Raw genomic sequence first — 5,982 nt, 5'->3', positions numbered from 1 at the left:
TTCGCACTAGGAGGCTGGCCCAGGTCCTGAGGGAGACATTGTCATTTGGCACATGGGAGTTGGACACTGGCTACCAGAGTTCCATGGATTCTCAGCCAGCTGGGCCCCTCACTGTTAGGGTCCGTGATCAAAGGAACGAGACTGATACAAAGCAAAGGTCAAGCAAAGCTTTATTTCGCACCTAGCATCAAGAATCAAACTGACTGGTCAGGGCTGTCTCTTACGAAAAGGTGACGACGATGACCCCAGCAAGGCCGCTTCCAACGTGGCCTCTCTGGATGAGGCTGCTCTCCAGACAGGGCCGTTCCCCAGACAGGGGTTGCTCTGGCGAGGCCACTCCCTGGACTGGGGTTGCTCCGGCTGGGCTGCTCCCTGAGGCCATGGCTCGGGGCGGTGGGGACACTGGCGGCGGGGACGCTGGTGGCAGGGACGCCGGCGGCAGGGCTGCTGGCGGCTCTCAGAGCTCTGATGGCTCTGACAGCTCTGATAAGAGCTCTGTCAGCTCTGACAGCTCTTACAAGAGCTCTGACAGCTCTTACAGTTCTTACGAGAGCTCTGACGGCTCTTAAGCTCTTACAAGAGCTCTGACAACTCTGACGGCTCTGACAGCTCTTACAAGAGCTCTGACAGCTCTCTCGGCTCTGATGACTCTTCTACTCCTCCAATGACTCTTCTACTCCTCTGACAACTCTTCTACTCCTCCCCAGCCTCAGCCTCACAGACTAACCTTTATAGGGGTGGTTGAGCCCCGCCCACACACAGGTGGCCAATGGGATCTCACCTCAGTAAATATATGCACGCCCCTCTGATTGGATGTCTTCACCTGGCCTGACTCGCCCTTGTATCTAGGCTTTGCAAGTTCCTCTGGGAGAGTCAGGGTCAATCTAAGTTCACTGCATAGCAATCTAAGTTCACTGCAACAAAATGGCTCCCTCTGGCCAACCAGGCCCTTACACTCACCTCTGGGATCACAGGTGTCTTCAGAACAGGAAAGCTGAGTCCATGTCCTGAGGGAACACTGGGCACACTACTACTCTGGAGCCTTCCAACCTCCCTCAGCACAGGGCACATGAGTGCTCTGAACATCCAGCTGACCCAGATGTGCACAATGTGTGGAATGTCTGGAGACACCAGGCAGAGAGGGAATTTTATGAAATAAGTAGGTACTGGGAAAAGGAATCACCACATCTCTGTATGTAGTGTTAGTCATTGGAACAATGGCCCTCAGTCCATGGACTGTCTGAAACAGCTCAGCAGCGGACAAAATAATTCCCCAGAAATCTGGCTAACCCTGAGCCCACAAACCATCAATCCTCAACCAAGGCCTAACAAAGAGAAATTCAGACCTCAGAACAGAGTACCTGCCAGGAACCCAAAGACTGGGAGGCTTCTGATCCCATTTCACACTGGGCAGATGAGTCACATAGACACTGGGTGGGTAAGGAGCCTCCATACCTCATATTGGCCATTCCAATGGAACACAAGGCAAGTAAGCTCAAGAGAACGGGATTGACATGTGTGAAGAAACCAGGAGTCATTCATCCCAGCTCTGTATTGGAAAAATGATTCAGCTCAACAAAAGCATTAAATGGGCCTTGGTACCCAGTGTACAAAACCTCCACACTCCACTAGTCCACCATGTGTCCTTGGATCAGGAGACCAAAAATTGAGAGGTCTGTGAGGCCTGGAGAGCCAGGGTCCCCATGTTCCCTTGGACATGGAGAATAACCAATCTGCTCTCTATTATACCAAACAGGCACCTGGACTGCAGGTCACCATGTACTCTTGGACCTGGACACCTACTGAGCTGTCTTATGGGCTAAGCAAGCAGGTTGACAGGGGACTAACCATGTGCTCTTGGACCTGGAGACCAAAAATGCAACTCTGTGATAAGCCAAGCAGGCGACTTCACAGCTGCCTCACCATGGGCCCATGGACCTGGAAACCACAAAATCAGGTCTCTACTAGGCCAAGCTGGCACCTGCACAGCTGGCTCACCATGTGCCCGTGGACCTAGAGACCAACCAAGGAGCTCTGAGCTAAGCCAAGCAGACACCTAGACATGTGGCTTACCATGTGCCCTAGGACCTTGAGACTAACAACTCAGCTCTTTGCCTGGCCAAGGGGCATCTTGACAAAAGGCTCACCAAGTACCCTTGGACCTGGAGACCAAAAACTGAGCTGTCTGGTGGCTTAAGGAGGTACCGTGATAATGGGCTAAACATATGCCCTTGGACCTTGAGCCCAAGAAATGAGATCTGGGCTAGGACAAGCAGACACATAGACAGGAGGCTCACCATGTGCCTCTGGACCCAGAGATCAGCAACTCAGCTCTCTACTTGGCAACATGGCCACCTTGGCAACAGACTTCCCATGTGTCCTTGGACATGGAGAACAACTATGTTTTCTAATGGGTTAAACAGCAAGGTTGACAGTCAGTATGCCGGGTGCCCTTGGACCTGGAGACCAACAATGCAGCTCTGCACTAGGCCAAGAAGGCCCCTGGATAGTGAGTTCAGCATGTTTCCTTGGGCACAGATCCTTCCTTCTCCCAAGAGTACAGGGCACTCAAACACAGGGCTTTCCAACTGGCGTCACATTACAAGACCTCCAAACCTGCTCAACATTGCACCAATTTGTCCAGTGAAGCCATGGAGACCTGGGGCTTCCAAACCATGAACCTTTCATCCCAGGAGAGCACGGGACAAAGAAGCCACTAGGACACAAACTTGACCCAAAAATCTATGACTGCATGCTTTTCACCTCTGCAGAGAATGAGCATTTGAGTCTCTTCTCACTTTCAATGTCCTTCAGCCTGAAGTCCTTGTGGCCTGCTCTCTCTGCATTATTCATTTTGTGGGGAGGTCTCCTCCTGAGGAAAAAAAAATACAGCATACCCTGGGAGATGAAACAGGCCAGGGGTTTGAACACTTTGTTTTTGAATTCATGGCAGGAAATGGGGAGGGGCAATGGGAGGAAGTTGTGCAGGAGAACCAGGCCTTGAGCTATGTGGAGTCCTTGGCAGAAATCCTCCAGGTGAAGGAGAAGTGTTATATCCTCAAGGGAGAGGTGGAGGCCTTAAAGCAAAGAGCCAAGCAATGCACTGAGAGGCAGGCTCAGCTCCATGAGATGGAGAGTTTCTTCCTTCAAATGAAGGTCTTTCTAGATGTTTCTGCCTTTCACGCAGTGCCCAAGGATTAATATCTGTGCACCTACGCTCTATGGCATTGAAGGGGAGTTGGGAAATAGGTGTTCATCTCCCCGATTGATGGTTAGTTTTGATTTTAAATGTTAGGCAAATAAACCATTTAAAAATAAAAAAAATAATAATTTATTAATATCATGTGGCTTCAGGTGAAAGGGCCTCTACCCTGACCCTTCCTGACCTTAGGTAGAACTCACTGCAGTAAGAATAGACATCTGCAACCCTTATCCAAGCATCCTTGATCCCCCTAAGCCCACACTTACTTTGAAAACAGCCACCATGTGGGCAGCTCCAAGCTTGAAGCTAGGGTTCTCTGGAAGAACCTCGTGGTCACCTCCTCCTCCTTTTGGGGCTGGTGCTTCCCAGCAGTACAATAAAATTCTTATCCATCGTATGGGGCTCCTTGGCAGTGCACATGTTCACTGTGGACTAAGTTACACCCTAGTCCTTAGTGGTCAGCTCAGGCTGGTCCTTGCAGAGATGGCTGCTGCTGTATGCATTCCTCAGTTTCCCCTGATTTTTCTGAACTCGACTTGTCCCTGTTCTTACCTTCATTGGCAACCACCTGCCCCACTGTTGCCTTATCCTTCTTTGGGTTATTCTCATCCCCCCAAGCCTTCTGATGTTCTGTCTTCCATCTGCTCCCTCCATACTCGGTTTTCAGTCTAGGTCTGGCTCAGGCTCCTGCAGGGGACACACAGAGAAGGGCCCAAGTCAGGTCTCAGCTGCAGTCCCCAGAGCTACTAAATGGGCACCTCAGATCCTCATGCACTCACAGAAACTGAGCAGGAAGGGAATTGGGAGAATGTGAATACCAATCTTAGCTTACACATGAGGAAACTGAGGCCCAGAGAACTTAGGAGCCAGGGCAGGAAGTAGAATGTGGCCTCAGTGGAAGCTCTGGCTTCTCTGGACTGAGTTCAAGTAACAGAATAGCTGTGACTCTTCCCAGACTATTTAGCTTCTCCGCTCTCATTCGGTCTGCAGTCTCCATTCATTGAGGAGCCACTTTGGTGTTATAGCAGTGGCAATTTATGAGGACCTTGATCCTATACAGAAACTCTTCATGGACAATATTAGGGGATACCGAATGAAGTCATCTAAAGGCAGGCATCTAAAAGACCCGCCAATACTGGCCCAAAGCCCCAGTAAGACTTAGAGAGGGAGCTTATTTTTTTTTAATATTTTATTTATTTGTGATAGAGAGAGAGTGAGCAAGAGAGGGAACACAAGCACAGGAGAGCTGGAGAGGGAGATGCAGGCTCCCTGATGAGTAGGGATACTGATATGGGGCACCAACTGAGGAGTTGGGGTCATGACCTGAGCCGAAGGCAGACACTTAATGGCTGAGCCCCCCAGGTACCCCCGAGCAAGCATTTTTAAAAATTTTTATTAATTTTTTTGAATTTCTTTTCAGTGTTCCAGAATCCCTTGCTTATGCACCACACCCGGTGCTCCATGTAATGCGTGCCCTCCATAAAACCCACCACTAGGCTCACCCAACCTCCCACTCCCTGCCCCTCGATAACCCTCAGATTGTTTTTCTGAGTCCACAGTCTCTCATGGTTCATCTACCCCTCCAATTTCCCCCAACTCCCTTCTCATCTCCATCTCCCCATGTCCTCCGTGTTATTTCTTATGAGAGAGAGAGCTTTTTAAGCTTAAGCATATGTATGGTCAAGTAGACATGATTACGTTCCAGACTTCACGCATGAAGATTCAAAATTTGAAGTCATTGAAAAGCTCCAGTCCTGAAAAAGTAAGGTGAAATTACTTTGGTAATTGACTAGATTAGTTGTCTAACTGGATCAGAATAAACATACGTTTGTCAACTGTTACATGCACATCCTTTTAATTCTCATTCCAAATAAATTATTTGATGATGTTGATTAAAAAAAAATAAAAAACCACAGCAAAAATCTGTGCCTCAGCTTCACGTGATATTCCCTATCCCTTGTAATGTGAAGGACCCTGTGAAGGGCATTTCCAATCTACAATAGGTTCTCTCCAGCACCCTTTTCCAGAGACCATGGGGTGTGTGCTTTCTGGCTGCAAGGAATAAAAGTTGCAACTTGTTTCCTGGGAGGTGTGTTCCTGGTGAATTAGCTTAAGGGTATTGTCATCAGCTAAGGCTCTGCCAGGATGGCAGGAACGATTTTTCACACATGCATGGTGTGGCAGATTTCCCAAAAATGAACACACTTTTTCCAGGTAAGATTGCTCACTGTACTCCTCTTGTCTTATCCCTGCTGTTTTCCTAACTATGGGAAATTGTATAAAACAAGATAGTTATAGTAGATGGGTTTGGGATTTAGTAAGAGCTGTTGGGGTGTCTGTGTGGTTCAGTTGGTCAAGCGCCTGCCCTCAGCCCAGATCATGAACCCAGGGTCCTGGGATCGAGCCTCACATTGGGCCCCCTCCCTGATCATTGGGGAGCCTGTTACTCCCTCTCCCTCTGCTGCTGCCCCTGCTTGCTCTCTCTGTTTTCTCTGTGAAATAGATAAATAAATAAATCTTTAAAAACAACAACAATAACAACAACAACAAAAACCCATCCAGAGACAAGATGGTGGAGAACTAGGAAGAGGTGCCGTTTCAACCTGTACCCTAAAGTGAGCTGATTACCTACCAAAGAACTCTGATCACCCATGAAATCAGCCTGAGATTAGAATTATACATGTCTGGTTCTCTACGGGGGTAGAAGACACCAGTGGGCAGGTAAAGCATGGTGGGAACGTCGGACTGATATCGGAAGATAAACAAAAGGGGGAGGGAGC

This window comes from Lontra canadensis, unplaced genomic scaffold (assembly GCF_010015895.1).
Source record: "Lontra canadensis isolate GAN:19392208 unplaced genomic scaffold, GSC_riverotter_1.0 scaffold75, whole genome shotgun sequence".
Classification (NCBI taxonomy): Eukaryota; Metazoa; Chordata; class Mammalia; order Carnivora; family Mustelidae; genus Lontra; species Lontra canadensis.
The sequence above is the reverse complement of the archived record's forward strand: the minus strand, read 5'-3'. Positions refer to the sequence as shown.